This window comes from Cyprinodon tularosa, unplaced genomic scaffold (genome assembly GCF_016077235.1).
Source record: "Cyprinodon tularosa strain WSP-4 unplaced genomic scaffold, ASM1607723v1 ctg429, whole genome shotgun sequence".
In the NCBI taxonomy this organism is placed as follows: domain Eukaryota; kingdom Metazoa; phylum Chordata; class Actinopteri; order Cyprinodontiformes; family Cyprinodontidae; genus Cyprinodon; species Cyprinodon tularosa.
This window is the reverse complement of record NW_024039151.1, coordinates 766,980-787,154: the sequence shown is the minus strand read 5'-3', so window position 1 is coordinate 787,154 and position 20,175 is coordinate 766,980. Positions and strand designations below refer to the sequence as shown.

General features: G+C 41.0%; 1 protein-coding gene across 1 annotated transcript in view; it reads right to left on the bottom strand.

The window, feature by feature from the left end:
• afap1l1b (actin filament associated protein 1-like 1b) overlaps nucleotides 1-20,175 on the bottom strand; it is a 42,083-nt gene that overhangs the window by 21,482 nt on the left and 426 nt on the right. The gene's annotated exons all lie outside the window — the stretch shown is intronic.

Below are 20,175 nucleotides of genomic sequence, written 5' to 3'. Positions count from 1 at the left end.
AAACCAGCAGAACATGTTTCATTGTTTGAGTTTTTTTAAACATAAAATCAAACTCTTGTTGGGTCAAATCAGGTGAAGCTACAACCAACCAGTTTGCCGAACCCTTGGCATAGATGACATATGAATGCTGCAGGGTCAAATGTGGTAAACACACACGCTTCAAAAGCAATTATTGGAAAATAGCAGTGGACAAAGTGCAGGAGTGCTGCAACAGCTGACAGGAATTAGTTTGAAACAGCCTTACATATCACGCACTTTTAGACAGCCTGGAATATTTAGAGCTTTCTCTTAAAAAGGGAGATTTCTTTATGTTCAGCTTCAACATCCTGTGCGAATCAGAGTCTGCTTGAATGTGTTTGTGCAATTTGTTGACCTTGACATTGTTCCAAATATCCTGACACACACTCACACATCCTGCCTGTTCAGAGACGAAGAGAGGAGGGAAGAGGGTTTGGAGAGAAAAGAAGGTAGGAGGGGAGGTCAGGGGGCTTCCTTCCCTCAAGGAAATAGAGAAAAGGAGAAAATCCACAGCTACCTGCAAAGCTCTTTAGAAGTGCAAGCCCACACACTGCTATAAAGAATAATGATACAAGCTTTAGTTATCATTATTAACCTACTTTTACAGTGAAACTAATATGATATAATTGTTTTCTTTATTTAAAGCTAGGTTTTCTCAACATTAAACTTAAATTCAATAAGAAATTAAAGGAGAGTTTTAATATTTTTCATTAAAACTAGTTCTTTCTTTTCTGACATTAATTTTCATCAAGGCTCCATCTATTTCCAAATGTGTTTGACTAAACCAGACAGAATCATTGTTGTGAACTTTGGTTAGAATTTATTTCAACCCTTTCAGTAACTTTACCACATTTTTGGGTAATGATGTTATATTGTTACATTTGTATGGATAAAACCTGGTAAATTTTCTCTCTAAAAAAAGAAGCTGCTAAGAAAAAGAAACATGAACACAGAAATTTGTTTCAACTGTGAAGCTGATACAAATATGTTGTATAATATGTTTCCTTTGAAGTGAAGTCCCAGAGAGTGAGAGAGTGAGACCACACTCTCCCCTAAATGCCCTCCTTTCCCCCCAAACTCCAACAATACTCCATTGTCTCTCTAAGGGCCAAAATTAGATCACTAAAGCACGGCCAGAGTGCACAATCACATTGTCAGAGTCACAGTCTCTGACAAAAAAAAAAACAGGAACAAACAGTCACACACAGTGAAACAGGGGTGTGGTGCAGCACAGCTGTGTCGTCTAGATTCCCGGGCATTCAGGGTTAAAGGATATATCTCCAGCAGCTGTTTGGTTGTGTGTGTGTGTGTGCGTGTTTGTGTGCAGCTGTGGTTTCCTGTCTTGGCTGTCGACAGAATCGTCTCCCTGCTCCGTTCTAATCTCAAATTTCTAAATCATCCAAAAGCCAGCGTCTTCTCTCCCCCTTTTCAATTGTAACTTTCCTCTCTTCCATTTCATCCATGCTACTGTTTCACTTCCTGTTCTACTGCATCCTTTTTCTTATGGTCTCTCTTAGATTATTCCTTGTGAACTTAAGAACTTTCCAGGCTGAAATTTACAGATTTCTTTTTTCATAGGACAACTATGATAAACTTATTCTATATTAGGGCTGCAACTTACAATTCTTTTGCAAATCGATTTATTATTTGATTATATATTTGATTAATCGATCAATTATTTAATAGCTAAAGGCTCCTTAAAGAAGACTTTTTACGAAATTAAACCAGGTGAAACTAAAACTCTTCCACTTGCGGAGTTTTGGATAGTGCATATTGACAGATGAAAAAGATTTCTTTTTTTTTTATCTGAAATGCAAAATGTTTACATTTTGCATACAATTTTGGTAAAATATAATTTCTATAATTACTGCTCTAAGTGGGGTACTCTGTCAGCTAAAGGCATATTTTAGACTCACTATACTCCAGTTAACAATTTATCGATTACAAAATCTGTTGACAATTGTTTCAATAATCGATTAATCATGATTAATCCTAATTAATCCTAATTGTTTCAGCCGCTATATATTGCAGACAGTGCCTCCTGCCTTGAGCAGACCATAATAAAACAATTAACTATTTTTTTCCCCTTAATGACAAACAACTATCTCTGAGAATCATCTAACCAATGAGTAAAAATTGTCATGATGGGTTCACTGAAAGCGACCCAAGAATGCAGAACACCACTGACGGACACAAGGATGAAAGTTTAACAGTTTTATTAATGCACAAGCACACTGAATATACGGGTTCTGGTTCGGGGCCTGGATTCTGGTTCACCGGAGTCTGCGTGAGAGACAGTTCAGTTAGCGTTGCCAACAGAGGTTTGATTTCCAGATGTTCACAGATTGTACCTTGAGGGTTCTTGAGGTTAGCTTTGGGAGAGTCACTGTTGGTTCTGGAGAGGAGTTCATCAGCAGAGTCCGTTAGCTGCTTCAGCGTCTCACGTCTAATTAGAACAGAACTTGGCTTTGGGTTTCCCAGCTCTAGTCCAGAGCTGCTTGGAGGTTCTCTGTGAATCTTCAGGTTAGGCTCAGAGGGTCGGCTCGGCAGGTTAGCTCTTCCAGAGCTTTCACAGAGGAGGCACAGGTTTCCTGGAAAAACAGACACAGGGGTTAGAATCCTAGCTGGATTCAAAGTCATCGAATTACTCTGAGGATCTAGGCTTAAGCGCTGACCAACTGGAACAACACTGCGGCGTTGAGGCAAGGTCTGAAGACAGCTTAAGTAGTGGATCCTCTGATGATCTTGACGAGCTGCAGCTGTGCAGGAGGCTCCCTCGGAGGATCCACGGCGGACTCTGCTGGAGAAAGGTGGAATTTCTCCAGCTCCCAACAGTACCCCCCCCTCAACGACCGCCCCTTGGCGGTCCGGAAGAGGTTGATGGGCAGGAACGCTCGTACTCCTCGATAAGGGCTGGATCGAGGATGTACGAGCCTGGAACCCACTGGCGATCCTCCGGTCCGTAGCCCTCCCAGTCGACGAGGTACTGCCAACCGCGACCTCGTCGACGGGAGTCCACGATGCGGCGAACCGTGAAGGCCGGATGAACATCGACCTCCAGGGCGGGTGGTGGGGAGTCTGACGGTGGGCACAGAGGGCTCGAGGAGACAGGCTTGATCTGACACACGTGGAAGGTAGGGTGGATTCGGAGGGACTGAGGTATTTGAAGACGGACGGCTGAAGGGTTGATGACTCGAGTGATCCTGTAGGGTCCGATGAATCTAGGGGAGAGTTTTCGAGACATCCCCTTGAGGGGGATGTCTCGAGTGGACAGCCATACCTCCTGGCCCTCGGTGTACTCGGGGGCGGGACGTCTCCTGGCGTCGGCGAAGCGTTTTGTAGACTCAGATGACCGGTTGAGAGTGGCGATGGTTTCCCTCCAGATCTTTTGACAACGGCGGATGTGTTGGTTGACGGACCGCACCGAAATCTCTCTCTCGTCTGCGGGAAAAAGAGGTGGTTGATAGCCGAGACTGACCTGAAATGGGGATTGTCCAGTAGATGCAGATTTGAGGGAATTATGAGCGTATTCTATCCATGGAAGAAATTGGCTCCAGTCCATGGGGTTGTTTGACGTGAGGCAGCGAAGGGTGGATTCCAATTGCTGATTCATACGCTCAGTCTGACCATTCGATTGGGGGTGATAACCAGAGGTGAGAGAGGGTTTGCAGCCGAGAGCAGAACAGAAAGCCTTCCAGACCTGGGAGATGAACTGTGGACCTCTGTCCGAGAGGATCTCTTGGGGAATGCCATGTAACCGGAAAACATGTTTGATGAGAAGCTGGGCTGTCTGGAAGGCCGTGGGAAGTTTTCTGAGGGGAATGAGATGGCAAGACTTCGAGAAACGGTCAACAATAGTGAATATGGTGGACATACCTCGAGAGACAGGGAGACCGGTGACGAAATCAATGGCGATATGGGACCAAGGACGCGAGGGAACAGGAAGTGGTTGAAGCAGGCCAGAAGGAGGTTGGTGTGAGGCTTTGTTACGGGCACATGTGGGGCAAGCCAACACATACTCCTTAACGTCCCTGTGGAGAGTGGGCCACCAGAAGCGTCTGGAGATGAGAGCTACAGTCCTACTGACTCCTGGGTGAGCAGAGAATTTGGCGGCATGCATCCACTGGATGAGACGGGACCTGACGGAAGATGGAACATAGGTTCGGTTAGAAGGACCGTTACCTGGATCGGGTTCGGTGGCCAGGGCTGAGTTGATGAGGTCAGTTATTTCCCAGTTGACCACTCCCACTGTACAGGAAGCCGGGAGAACAGGTTCAGGTGTCTCGGAATGATCGACGGAGTAGAGACGAGAGAGAGAATCGGGCTTCACGTTCTTGGATCCGGGTCTGTAGGAGATGATGAGGTTGAACCGAGAAAAGAAGATTGACCACCTGGATTGGCGGGGATTAGCTTGTTTGGTTGACTGGATGTAAGCCAGGTTCTTGTGGTCTGTCCATACAAGAACCGGGTGCTCAGCTCCCTCCAGCCAATGCCTCCATTCCTCCAACGCCAGTTTGATGGCCAGAAGCTCCCGGTCACCCACATCATAATTTTGCTCTGCAGAAGAAAGTCTACGGGAGAAGAAAGCACAAGGGTGTATCTTTTGATCAGATTCGAGTCTCTGGGATAGGACTGCTCCAACACCGGAATCTGAAGCATCCACCTCAAGGATAAACTGCTTAGCCGGATCAGGTTGAATAAGGACTGGTGCTCTGGAAAACAATGACTTTAGTTTTTCAAACGCTGCTTGAGCCTCGGGAGTCCACTGAAAACTGCGTTTGACAGAGGTCAGAGAAGTTAATGGAAGGGCTGTCTGGCTGTAGTTTCTGATAAACCGACGATAGAAGTTAGCAAAACCCAAAAACCTTTGTAGCTGTTTGCGGTTCTCTGGAACTGGCCAGTCTAAAACTGCCTTAATTTTGTCCTCAGAAGGTTTTACCTGGCCGCCCTCAAGCACAAACCCCAAAAAGGTGACTGAAGGTTGATGAAATTCGCACTTCTCGGCTTTCACGAACAGCTTGTTTTCCAGCAGTCTCTGTAAGACAAGGCGGACATGTTTCTTGTGTTCATCGAGGTTTTTGGAGTAGATGAGTATGTCGTCAATGTACACGAAAACAAACACATTGAGAAAGTCTCTGAGAACATCATTAACGAGGGCCTGGAAGCAGGCTGGAGCGTTAGTTAGCCCAAAGGGCATGACTAGGTATTCGAATTGGCCCAAGGGTGTTTTGAAGGCAGTTTTCCATTCGTCGCCTTCACGGATCCTAAGGAGATGATAAGCGTTTCGTAGATCCAGTTTAGAAAACACAGTAGCTCCCTGTACTGGTTCAAAAGCAGAGGCAAGGAGAGGCAGTGGGTATTTGTTTTTAATAGTAATCTGGTTCAAACCTCGATAGTCAATACATGGTCTCAGGGAACCATCCTTCTTCCCTACGAAGAAGAATCCAGCGCCCAATGGAGATGATGAAGGGCGAATTATACCAGCAGCTAATGATTCGTTGATGTATTTTTCCATAGTTTCCCTCTCGGGCTTGGAAATGTTATACAGTCTGCTGCTAGGTAAAGGAGCACCAGGTAAAAGTTCAATGGCGCAATCGTATGGTCTGTGTGGAGGTAGGGACATCGCACTGACCTTACTGAAAACAGGGGCAAGATCATGGTACTCAGAAGGAACTGAAGAAAGGTCAGGAGAGTCCATCTCCCCCCCACCTCTAGGAGACCCTACCAAGGGGGCAGCAGAACGAAGGCATGTCTCATGGCATGAGATGGACCATGAATCCAGGTGACGTTCAGTCCAGTTAATGTGAGGATTATGCTTCTCCAACCATTCGAAACCGAGCACCAGCGGGGAACATGCAGAGGGAAAAACAAAAAATGTTATTGTCTCTCGGTGGTTTCCTGACAGAAGTAGCTCGAGGGGCTGAGTTTGGTGGGTAACTTGATGGAGTCTTTTTCCGTCAATAGCGGATACACTGAGAGGCTGAGACAGAGGAATGGTTTCAATTTGGAGTTGCTGGACGAGGTTAGAATCGATTAGGTTACGTTCACAGCCTGAGTCGATGAATGCAGAGAAGGAGAGGCTTTGGTTAGCACAGAAAAGCGTGGCAGGCAGCAACAGTCGAGGAGATTTCTTAGTGTTTATTTGGCCCGCCAGACTCCTCAGATCCTCTGGCGGGCCCAGGCTTTTGATTTAACCGGGCAGGAAGCAATGAAGTGTCCACTCTCACCACAGTAGATACATAGTTTGCATAGAAAACGCCTTTGTCTCTCCTCTGGAGTGAGCCTGGTGTGTCCCACCTGCATGGGTTCGACATCCCTTTCGCCCGAATGAGAGGCCTGAACAGGCAACGGTAGAGTCTGGGACTTAGGCCTCTGAATGGGCAGCTGCTCTGTAGAGGGAGAACAAACAGTCACGTTATGTGAGGCAGAAGAAAGTGTACCCTGCTTCTTTGAACTATTTTGGGCACGGATTCTATTATCCAATCTAATGGAGAGGCGAATTAAATCTTCGAGGGTAGCAGGTTCGTCGAGGGTTGCTAGCTCATCTTTAATGTGCTCGTTTAATGCCATGAAAAAGGCTCCTTTTAAGGCGTTTTGGTTCCAACCGGAAGCTGCCGCTTTAACCCGGAAGTTAATGGAAAATTCAGCCACCGAAGAGTTTCCCTGTTTAAGGTTGAAAAGAGCTCTTGAATCAATAGTTTGGTCAGTTTCTTGGTTGAATACCTGGGTAAATTCAGAAATGAAATCAGAGTAGTAACAGTTTAAGCTATCGTCAGCGGCAAATCTTGCCTGAGCCCATTCTAAGGCTCTTCCTGTTAACTGCGAGAGAATGAAAGTTATCTTCTTGTGATCCGTGGAAAAACAGCCAGGGGAGTTCTGAAAAATCAACCGACATTGAAATAAAAATCCTTTGCAATCTTTCATGTTACCAGAAAATCTTTCTGGGAGACTAGGACGGAACTCTGATGACGTCACAGCTGGTGACCTCGGAGGTGGAACTGGACCCGGAAATGGTTGTGGGACAGCATTAGCGCTGCTCAGATAATTAGCACAGGTCTGTAGCATTTGGTTATGAGTGTCAACTAGACGGTATAACTCACGGAGCGTTTGGGTTTGTCCCTGAATTTGGGCATCCTGCTCCTCCAGTCGACGGGTGAGGTGATCTGCTGGGCCTTGAGTTTGGCCGCAGTGTTCTGTCATGATGGGTTCACTGAAAGCGACCCAAGAATGCAGAACACCACTGACGGACACAAGGATGAAAGTTTAACAGTTTTATTAATGCACAAGCACACTGAATATACGGGTTCTGGTTCGGGGCCTGGATTCTGGTTCACCGGAGTCTGCGTGAGAGACAGTTCAGTTAGCGTTGCCAACAGAGGTTTGATTTCCAGACGTTCACAGATTGTACCTTGAGGGTTCTTGAGGTTAGCTTTGGGAGAGTCACTGTTGGTTCTGGAGAGGAGTTCATCACCAGAGTCCGTTAGCTGCTTCAGCGTCTCACGTCTAATTAGAACAGACCTTGGCTTTGGGTTTCCCAGCTCTAGTCCAGAGCTGCTTGGAGGTTCTCTGTGAATCTTCAGGTTTGGCTCAGAGGGTCGGCTCGGCAGGTTAGCTCTTCCAGAGCTTTCACAGAGGAGGCACAGGTTTCCTGGAAAAACAGACACAGGGGTTAGAACCCTAGCTGGATTCAAAGTCATCGAATTACTCTGAGGATCTAGGCTTAAGCGCTGACCAACTGGAACAACACTGCGGCGTTGAGGCAAGGTCTGAAGACAGCTTAAGTAGTGGATCCTCTGATGATCTTGACGAGCTGCAGCTGTGCAGGAGGCTCCCTCAGAGGATCCACGGCGGACTCTGCTGGAGAAAGGTGGAATTTCTCCAGCTCCCAACAAAAATTTCATTTTGAAGAAACAGCATATGCTTTAACTCAGCACCTTTAATTAATTTGTAATACAATACCCTAACACACAAAAATGTAAACCTTTCTATTAGAAAGACAAGTAACAGAACTTTATGTTAAAAGTTTAAATTACCAACCCTCTTAATTGTTAGTTTTGCAGTGAAGACATTTTGTTTTTCAACCAAAATTATTTCTATCCAATGTTGCAAGGATAATGAGAGATATTTGTTTCCATTTAAAAAGTAGAAGTTTACATACATTCCTAAGTATTTGGTAGAATTGTTTTAAAAAGTTTCTTTATGACTTGGTTCAAATGCTTTGGGTATCCTTCTCCAATCTTCAAACAATAAGACAAAAAGGGAAGTCAGCTAATTTGCACAAACCTGACTGTGTCAGTTTTGTAAGAAGCCTTGCTATTCTTTTTTTTTGTAATCTCTGTCTGAACATTTTCTATTGCTATGACATCAGAATCCTGAGATGGTCACTCCTAAGTATTGACTTTAATCCCCTTGAGCCACTTTCTAACTAATCTGGCATAATGTCAAATGTTTGTGTCCATTTTACCTTTACCTTCCTGTCTGATTTCTTTAGAGTGCATCAATTTTCAAATACATAATTTCAATATTTACTTTGTGAAGTGCACCAGTCCCTCCTGCAGAAAACACACAGCATGATGCGGCCAACTCTGTACTTATGGGTACTTTTTCTTTCATTCAATTGTAACAATAGTAATTATGATCAAACACTTTCATCAGATGAGAGGACATGTCTTCTTCCATAAATTAATTAGCATTATGATGCTTTTGGAGTGATGCATTCTTTCTTGGAGCGATTCCACTATAGATGATGACGCTCTTTCCATCTTCAGGAAACATCTTTTACAAGTTCTTTAAATTTTTTCCTGGGGTTTATTTCCACATACTGTATCAAAAACCATTAATCTCTTAAAGAAACCAACTCGTCCCTGAACAGTATGATAGAGGAATATTACCATTCTGCTTATAGGTATACCTACAGGAATCTGTATATCCATGGATAAAACTGATATGTGGAGGTTTTCCACTTCCTCTCCTGATTTCTTGGCTTCTGTAAATTATTTTTAAACAGTTAGCTTGACCTACCCATCATGCAACACAAATAAGAAGACTGTCTGAGGTATTAGCTTAAAAACAGCTACAGGTGTGCCTGAATTTAAGTCAACCAATCAGAAACTTTCAAAGCCATGCCGGTGTTCTGTCCGATGAGCATACCCTGACCAGCATATGTCAGACCAGCATACGCATAGTCAATACCTGTTTATCCCCGTTTATCTCTTTAGATTTGTACGAAAAATACACTTGAAACTACCTCAACGGGAGTATATACCTTTAGTCATGTACAAAAACCTTTTTAATTACTTACTTTTTGGTATTTTTTGAAGCATATGCCATTCTGACATTAAATCGTTTTTTTTTTAACATGACTAAAGGGATACATGTCCGTCGAGGTAGTTTAAAGTTTATTTTTCGTACAAAACTAAAGGGATAAATGCAAATCTGATGTCTTGTGCTTGCTTTTTGACTATAGGTATGCTGATCTGACAGAACATTGGCAACACTTTTTTAAATTACAAAGGCAAGCTGGATATGAAGCTCTTTCTTATTTTTTATAATTTTTTTTTTATTGAAATGTTACAAACACTGAGATCATTTAAAAAAAGTGATACAAAAAGGTTAAAAAGGTTAAAATACATACAGAACAGCTGATCTTAATCTGAAGTGACTAATTAGCAGGAAATTTCAAATCATCTCACCACTCTACTGTACATTCACTGCCATGTCAGGCACCAAATAAAATGGAGCATCCTGATCATCAGATGGTTTGATAAAGCCAGCTGTGTTCTGTTGAAGGTCTAGCTTTGGTTTGTCTGAATCTGAAAAGTCAAGGCTCGTTCTCTCTGGGGAAAGGATGGTTTGGAGGCTGAGAATCAGCTGTTCCACAAGCTTGTGGCAGCTTTCAGACACAGAGGAATCTTTGTTACCCCCAATTCAACACACACACACCCATCCACACATGCCTTACATTTCCTTTTCACTGTAAATCCGTTTTTATGTCACTGATTGCTAAATTATTTTACTAATAAGAAGCTTAAACACTTCCCATTTATCTTTCCTATAAAGTGCTTGCAAAAAGGATTCCTACCCCTTTTTTCCCCCACAATCTGTTAGAACCTTAGATGCCAATGAATTTGCACTTTATAAAAAGAAAAATAATTGCCCAACCGTGCAGAAAAGGGGCAGATGTTTCCCGCTTAGCAACTAAAAATCAAAAACTTGTGGTTTGTGGCAAACTAGCACCAACCCCCTTGGAGAAAACCCCTCTGATCCCCTAAGTGATATAAAATCTATCGTAAGCCAATGCCTTAAAAAGTCCCCGCGAGTAAATGATACACAACACCACTTGTGATTGAACTCCATCTGTGCTTTGAATCTCACAGCATCATGAAGACCAAGGGACACAACCTAATGAGTAAGGCCCCGTCCACACGAAGTCAAAACGAACACGAAACGCTGATATTTTCCAAAACGTTTGTCGTAAAGACGGAGACGTAAAATAAATGTGATCGTCCACACAAATGCATGAAAACGCTGCAAAATGTATGCCAGGCCTGTAAGTGGCGCTGTGGTGCCAAAGCAAAAATAAGCGACGAAATGTTGGGCATGCGCACTAATATTTATACATGGTTGCCCTGCGGGTCCATTTTCGTGGTTCAGTCAAATTCAGGTGCTGGACTATGTCGTCGATATTGCTCTGTTCTTCCTGGAGATATTCCAGAAGAAGATTCTGTTGTAAGCCCGACAGCAGGGTGAGTAGCATGAGCAGCAACCATTCAACACAGTACGGCGCCATTGTTGTTGTGATACTGTGTCACGCATGCGTGTTTAGAGGCGACGCTATGACGCATGCGTGTAAAAAAAAAAATGCGGTTAGAGCTTAAAGATGGAAACGCGAAAACGGTGTTTCAAAATCTTCCCACTCTGAATGCTTAATAAAAAAAAGATTGTTTACAGACCCCCGAAACGCCGGCTTCGTATAGATGAGAGGCTGGTTTGGTGAAAAATGTGTGCGTTTAGGCCAGGGTTCGGCTTCGTGTGGACGGGGCCTAAATGTCCAAAGAAGAGATGGCAGATAAGATGTGATGTCTGAGTATAACACAGAACAATGCAGACCTTATAGAAGGAAAGAGAATGACTCAACGGCAAACCAAGCAGGGTATGGCTGCTGACCTAAATTCATAGGCTGGGCAAGGAGAGCATGAATCAGAGAAACAGTGAAGAGGTCCAAAGAAACGCTTAAAGAACTGCAGAGATCTCAGGAGAACTGGCATTTATGGTTGAGATGCAAAAGGGAAACCTTTGTTAAGAGAAATAGAACTGACGTAAAATGAATTTAAATTTTCAGTTTTAAGACATTTTTCATCCACTCTGGATTTGTTTAATGTATTTTAGACATAATTGTAAAACATGTTGTAGAAATGTATGTCTTTAGATCTAGAAAGCTGGTAGACCCATGACCCACAGCTCTAATCTGAGGAAAGGGTGGTTTTAGAAAGAAATGCTGAGGGTAAAGAGGTCAGGTCAACCCCATCCCTTCAATTCACAATATATGGTGGCACAAGATAGGAGGGCAGCTGATTAGGGCTGCAATTAACGATTATTTTGCAAATCCATTCATCTGTTGATTATTTTTTTAATGAATCGATTCATAAATGGATAATCAAAGGTTTCTTAAATATGATTGTTCTGTGACATTAAACCTGGTGAAACTAACATTTTTCCACTTGAGGATTCCTGGATAGAGAATATTGACAGACGACAGATCGGCCTGTTTTTCAGTGTAGTCCTGTTTCTCTGACTGTGACTGGCTGGATGTGCTCTCTTCATCCTCTGACCTGGGAGCTGGCTCGGAGCTCGTCTGCCTGGCTGTGTGTTTCCAGGACAGGGCCGCCTTTTGCAGCTGCTTTCTGTATGTCTGCTTCTGTCTCCTTGAACTCCAGTCGCCCTCAGCAGATGGCCGCCCACACTGAGCCTGGTTCTGCTGGAGGTTTCTTCCTGTTAAAAGGGAGTTTTTCCTCTCCACTGTCGCTACAAGCATGCTTAGTGTGAGGGATTGTATTTGAGTCAATGAGTCGATGCAATCAACTGGTTTTCCTTACATAGAAAACTATGAATCAATTTCACTGGATGATCTGGTTGAACTGTAAAGTGCCTTGAGATGACATGTATTGTGAATTGGCACTATAAAAATAAACTGAATTGAATTGAAAGCATTTTTTTATGTTTTAAATGCAAAATATTTTTTTTTTTTTTTACAATTTGTTTTTCATACAATTTAGGTAGTTATGCTCTAAGCAGTTTGTTCTGTCAGCTAAAGGCGTATTTTACGGTCTCTATATTCCAGTTAACGATTAAGCCAATTAACTATTTCAGCCCTAGAGAGGATTAATGCAGTGGAGCTGAATAATTCCCAACTCAAAGAAAATTAATCTTAATCTGTCAAAAGTTTTTTTTCTAATCTTTTTGGATTGAAAAGCATAAAACTACATTGGAGTTTTCGGTTATGTTCAAAGAAGAGATGCACTGAACTATCAACCACCAGCTATGCAGTTGCCATTGTATGAGCTGTACTAAAGCTGTTAGCTCTAGCTACATTACACAAATATATGGAAAATGTCCAAACATCTCATGTTTAAAATCTGGTTAGTGTTTTTTTTTTTTTTTTTTTTTTTTTTTTTACAGATTTTACATGGATTGTATATAATTTCCTTTCAACTGATGTTAGGTTGAAGGGCCTTTTCAGGTCACCTTTAAAGAATTTAAATTTCCATTCCTAAACGCTGAAAATCATCCGTTGTTTCTCTTCGATTCCAAAATACACATAACTTTGTAAAACACATTGATATTGTTGATAACGTCACAAAATAAAAGTGCAAGCAGTATGAATCCTTATGAAAGGCACTATGCAGGACATTCTAACAAACACCGAGTCAGAGGACTGCAACTAAGAATGGATTTGTGTGTTTCCAGGCCGGCCGGTCATGAGATCCAGGCCATGCGACTATCATTTGAACTGATTTAACGTGTTTGGTTATAGTTGAGAACAAAACAGCTGCTGCTGCTGCTGTTTATCTTGCCACAGAGAAAACACTCACTCTGTGCTCCTAACCTTAGGCTTCCACTCCCATCCATGACACATTTAACCCATCAATCAACTCACATACAGACCTAACCTCTGCAACTTCCCTCTTATTTTAAAACTCCCTCTTTGTTTTTACAAAAAACAAATTAAAAATACAACCTCTAAATGCTCTAAAACGAATTATTTACTGCTTAAATGACTTTGGCTGCGTGTAGCAGACATGAGAGGATTAGATGATTAGTTTTATGTAAAGTTTAGCATCAAAGGTACAGCTTTTGTTTGGTTAACAGACTTCGACCTACTCCTGCTTGTCCCATTGTCCAAAAACTTAAAGAAATCCTTCAGTATCCTCAACTTTCTCCATCACTCCTTTCATTCCTCATGCCTCCACCCAGTAGATCCTTCCCTTTCAACCCCCCAATCTGATTCTCGTCTCTTCTCCAGACACCCATCCTCTTCAGAGGGAGGTCAGAGTTCAAGTCTCTGCAGCTCCCTCAAGAGACAAGAGTCTGTTTCAGCGGTGCAGTGCCTCGTTTTTCATATTTTCAAGACAGCCGTGCATGTTGTGACTGTTCGCCTAAGGGTTAGCATCCAGCCAGACACTTTACGAAGTCCACAATCAAGCTGGCAAGATCTGTAAAGAGAAACAGCTGGGGGAAAACAGTGAAGGAATTCTCTTTTTCACATTCTTGCAGTATCTTATCACTCTAAACAGAGAAGCCGTCACAAGAAACACAGAGATATGACGCTGAGCCAGTCACTAAGTTTAATTTTAAACATCAGCTGATACAGAGGTGTGTTTTCACCGAATAATCATCGACCCTAAAGAAAATATTTGGGTTTCTCAATTTTTTTTTTTTTTGTGAGTTTCTTAATCTGCTTTTTTTCATTCAATTCTTGTTATTCATAAGGCTTTCCTTTTTCAGAAGAGCTGCACTTAGTACTCTCTCTTCATTGACGACCACAGAACAAAAGCATCCAGTAATACGTCAGGCCTGTCAGAAATCAAGCAAAATGACACAAAGGAACATGACTGAAAATAGAAAGCAAAGAGGAGAATGGAAACACCAACGTTGGTGCAATCAGTATTTCAATATTTACACTCATGTGTCAGTTATGTGATTTCTACATTCTGTCATTCATTCAGAGCCTTTTGCACTGCCTTGAATTAGGCCTCACAATCAGCATTTTTATATATGCTTTGAATATGCATAAATTAGATTGTGACATATAATAGTATAAAATCATGCATACATATTCAAACGACCTGTTTCTAAAATGATGACTGACAGTTGAAAGTGGCAAAAGCAGGAGAGAGCAAATGAGCAAAGGCGCTTTGGTTAAATATGACCAAAATGTATCCTTTTCCACCAACACCTACCTCCCAGACTTAGAAACACTGAATTAGGGATGGACAGTATGGCTTAAAAATCTAATCTTGATTTTGTCCTACCAAATCCAATTAATTTTAGCTTTCTCCCCCTTTTCTCCATAGATTCATAATAAAAATGATGGATAGCATATACTGCTTTCACAAACTAGCTTTGTTTTCTATCATCCCCTCTGGGAGGTGACCTTAATTTAAAGGGCAACAAAATTCAAGCTGTGAAAAATGCTTGTAAAAATAATCTTGTTGCACAACAAACAGTGAAAGTACAAGAAGCTAGATCTTTGCAGCTGGTGGTATCACACGGTGAGCTCGTCTATCAGTTATCAGAGCCAAAAGGACAATAAGAGATGAACCGAGGCCACTCTGAGCTTTGGAGGCCCAATGAGTGATTTGTTCACAAAAAAAATACAAAAACCCCCCAAAATAATACAGATTTTCCAAAACAATTTGATCCTCATAAACAAACAAACAAACAAAAATTTATAAATTGATTTTATCAATGAATCAACCAGCCCCACACTGAATAAAGACCCGTATAAAACTATTTAGACTTTTATTTGTCAACTCCATCCTTTGTGGCCCACTTTACAACTATACTCTGCTTTGAGTAGGTTGATTACATCAAGTTCATGTAAAGAAAACAATAAAACATCAATCATGTAGCTGTAAAATGACTTTATGAACTTTTTTGATTTTCTGCTACATTTTAAAGCATCGTAGGTGATGATAACCTACTGGATTCATATGAGCGATTTTCCTCTCTATTTTTTTCTTCATGACCAACATAAATTTAGTAAACAACAACCAATAATTTGTGCACTTTATACTGTCCAGTTGCTGTGGTATATTTCTGTAACAGAAAGGCATTTTTATAGTGGGTCATCTCTACTATTAAGTGTGCGTTAAAGCGTATTAGAGCCTTTCATGGACTTTAAATATTCAAAAGGAATATTTAGAAAAAAGGAAATGATGAAAGCATTCTTTGTTGCTTGATTTTAAAATAAAATTGATATGATAAGGCCTTGCTTTAATTTTTTATCACCATTATTGCTCTTTTTTTTTGAAGAGGCTGTCATTAACTCCTCCCAACTATAGTGACAAGATGTCTTGATTTGTTTGAGAATGTGCCCCAAGTTTGACTTCTGTCTGTTGTCCCACAAATCGGAACAGTATCCTGATAGCCAATCACTGGCCACCCTACCATTTTTCCCTCTAATACAGATGGTGGCAGCAGTAATACTCTCAAGTGGAAGATTCGAGACATTTACATTTTTCGTGGTTAAATATACACATCAATATACTAACATCAAAGATGATAAATACAGAATTCATGCTACTTTCAGAACTAGATTTTGTGTTATATCGGGTAAAGAGAAAATTATGTGTATCTGCAGGTCATCTAGGAGTCTTCAGTGAAATCATAAATAACAATTTTAATAAAAACGTATCAAATAATTAATGTATGTATATATGTAATATCAATTGTATGTAGACTGTTTATTGATACAAGTAGGTAAGTAATGACAATGTAAAAGATTTATGCCCTGAGTTTTATCCACTATACCTTTATATTTGTCTATTTGTTAGCAAAGGCTGTAGGAAAGTATAGTTTGTCCTTATTTAGAAAATATGGATGTTTTGCTTGTTAATTTTCCTGATGGAACTGTGTAGATTGACCTTGAGGTTCTTGTGCCACCCCTCAGTGTCCATTGATTATTGTCTTGCCACCCTTATAAAAATGTTCTGGTTACGCCTCTGGTTCACAACTGATGAGAGGTGATTTTCAGAGAGCTTTTTGTGAAGTTTGCCAAAGTCATTATTATTATTTTTTATTTAATACAGGAGGAGATTAAAGAAACACTTTAAGAGTTAAACTCATAGCTGAAAAAGTCTAATCTATAAGCACCCTAGTTTCCCCACATTTGTATTTTTTTAGATTGGGTCACCCTGGTCCCACCAAGGAGGTATAGTATGTTTGAATGGATTATTTCCTCTCTTAAAAGGCCACTTAAGGTAAGAGTTACATCAGGAAAAGATTTAAGAAAAGCAGGAAATCATATTAAAAGGGAAAAATTCAATTCTGAAAAAAATAAACTAATGTGAAAATTCAAATTCCCTGTGTTTATTAAATCCAAGGCAGATACCCAAAGAGGGTAAACTTCCTGGCTGTTAAAGAAACTTCTACTCTAATTCCTTTTCAACAAATGCTATTTATTCGTGTTAATTCTTCTTACTCTGTAGTATTTTAAACTCCTATATGATATGTGACTTCAGTGTATGGGGCATCATAGATAAAATGTGCTATTTTTATTATAATGATTCTCTATAGAATGTTGCTTCAAGGTTTTAACACAAATAAAGGGTACGGACTCAGCAGCAATTCAATGTTTTCAGATATGGAAAAGGAAGGCACGTTAAGTGTAAAACATTCCTGCTGATCCGTTTAGCTGTCATGCTGTCTGAGGGAGATTTGCCTCGAATGCTGCTTTTTCCCTTTTCTGTCCTCCAGATAAGAATCATCTTGCTCTTTAATGAGCTGCTTTACAAAAGTTTAAGTTTGCTTTAGGGCTGCAGCTAACGATTATTTTTTTCGCCTGATCGATTATTAATCGGATAGCCAAAGGTTCCTTAACAAAGATCTTTTAATGAAATTAAACCAGGGGTAACTCTAACTTTTCCAATTGAGGAGTTCTGGATAGAGAGTATTGACAGACGGATTTTTTTTTTTTTTTTTTTTATGTTAAATGTTGGTATAATTACTACTATAAGTGGGTCGCTCTGTCAGCTAAAGCCATGTTTTACAGTCTCTATAGTCCAGTTAACGATTAATCGATTACTAAATCAGTTGACCATTATTTCAATAATCAATCACAATTATTGTTTCAGCCTTAGTTTGCTGTATTTTAAGTCCCCTCTAGGTATGACAACTTTGTAAACAATTCACATCGCAACTTGCTTTGTTGTTTTTCTATAGTCAAATATTTTCACACAGTGGGCATGCTGTGAGTCAAAGTTCAACAGCCACAGGCTCAATGCTTACCTGCAAAGCTTAGTGCAGACATTTTCAAATTATTAAAGGACCCAAAATTAAGACATTCACTGTAAAATTAACCAAAATCATGATAGAAGTTATGTTTCCTAAAAAAAAAAAAAAAAAAAAAGTCCTGTCTCCACAAAGTCAAGTTTTTCTCCTTTCAAACCTACAGGTACAGGGTGGAACTAGTTTGGTGCAGCATGCAGCCCCTGTTTACTTCCTGGTTCCTCAACCAATCATATGAGAGTTCCCAGGATTGCCAAAACAGAGCGCAACATTTGGTATTTTATTTTGATAGAAAGAGCAGCTCTCAAAGTGAGGGTTGTTTTTGGGTTTTTTCCTATTAGAAATGCTCGGTGTCATTCCAACTTATTGCTCCTTTAAGTTTTTTGAATTTTATGTCGGGAAGAAGCCCCCCCCTCTCAGTATTACGGCTTTATAAATATTGCTCACTGACTTTTTGCCTCGCACTGTTTTTATCTCATCACAGCAGCATGTAAGGCAAAAATGGGTTGGATGAGATAATGCCAAAGAGTTCCAGATGTTTAATCCTTTCCCTTGCTCCATGGTCGGGTTGTCACTAGTGCATCACATCTCTCACAGATACCTTTAGACCAAATAGATCCACCTCTGTAGATCAGTCTTCTGTCATTGATACAAGAATTTAGTTTAATGTTGGACAATGTTTTAAGATAGAAACTGTATCCAGCCTTTGCTTTGTTCTTTAAATATTACTTCAACAAGTTAAGACATGGTTTACTCTAAAAGCTGGGTTATCTTTGACAGACGTGTGTTCCATGCATAAAGGGCAGCTGTACCCCATATTCTGGTTCTACGGGAGTGTGTAGCTTACAGAATGCGAGTTAACAAAACATTAGTAAATTGCGAGTTAAAAGCCTCTTTATGTCATCCATGGGAGACAGTAATTTTTTTCCCCTTATAATTCTAAGTCGACTGGATCAAGGCAAGCATAAAACAGGCTTAAATTGGGAGACAACTGGACTTTTGCTCTTTTTTTTTCCTAAAGTCGTTCTTTTTCTAAAGTCTTTTTCAATTCTGTCGGCTCACACAGAGCAATCTGTAAGTGGAGTGCTGATGTATTTAAGCAGCATGGAGGTCCATAAGCATAGTGTTATTTATTGTTCAGATCATAAAATGTCTCCACATGTTTATATTAGTGAACCCTTACTAGTCACTTGCCACCATGTTTTTTTTTCTTGCAGAATTGTGCACGTGGTTACATATTTTCAAGGTGCACCATGCTAAAGATCAGGCCACACAGATGTTGCGCAGACGGGGGCGTGAAAGCTAAAAAGATGTAATTTGGCAGGACGAAACCTCACAGATGAGTCAAACATAAAGCAGGTTTTAGATTTTGAGTCACATTTTCCTATGAAGGCAACCTTAATTCAAAAATAACCTTTTGGAAAGGACCAGGCTCGGACTGGGAAAGATTTTCGGCCCTGGCATTTTTCCATCTACACCGGCCCACTAATGGGCTGCCTAAACCGCCTGGATATACAAAATCTCGCCCAATTTGAACCAAAGTCTATTGATCTCTTAGGCCATAAATCTAAAAGAAAAACATTTTTACCCAAAGACGGCCATCCTAAACTGCCAGATTGGGAAACATCCCAACCTGGCAACAATGCACGTAAGACGGGAAGCGTAAGCCTTTAGATGCAAAACCCCGTCATGCACCGCAACATGTTTTTGCAAAATATTCTGACATAAATTCACCAAATATAAATAAAGGATTTTAGTTTTATTATAATTTAGTTTGTTGCAAGGATTTAACAGTGTGAAGAAGTAGAAAATGACACCATATGCATCACAAGGATATGCATGACAAGGAAGGGCTATATATACTGCATGCATCATTTAGGTAGTTAACATTGTATTACTTCTTGAGCTCCTTGAGTTATTTACAGTCACAGGTAGGAGCTTCAACCTGAGAGGAAGTGTTGGGGCCAGTATGATTTAAGGAGGGCCGGCCCTTCGCACGCTAAATGCCCGGTATCACCGATTACAAGTCCGAGCCTGGAAAGGACTCACATATAGATACAAATATTGAAACTGTATATGTATATATATTTTTTTTATTATTCTATGCATAAAGGAGATTTAGGGGGGGACCTAAAGTGGCCCACATCTTTCTTTATCCCGGCCCTGCTAGGATGAAATATTATTTACAGAAGCAAAGGCTACTTAGAAACACCTTCAACCCTTATTCTACTGAACACTTTACTTTCTAAATACAAAAATGTCTGGAATTTTAATTCCTTTAATAAGAAATAATCCTATTAAATTAATTAACCAACAGGAATCGCCCTCTCTACTGGTTCCTTTTTCCTTAACTTTTTGTGATTTTTTGTATTTATCGACCTGAAAATCACCACTCTTGATTCTTATCCGCCTGGTTTAAAAGTGAGATGACTACTTCTGCTGCTGTCCACCTCCCTGCAGCGGCTCAGACAGAGCGGCCATTCAGCTGCAGCCGCTTCTCCTCCTGCGGGGAAGTCTCCAACAGAGCAGTCCTCTGTTGGCATCAGGTTGCATCACTCTACCTGGGGATACCTCCTCCATGCAAACACACGCTTACCGGCGCGTGGTTGCATGACGTCACTCTCACCTACTACAACACGAGTCGCGCAT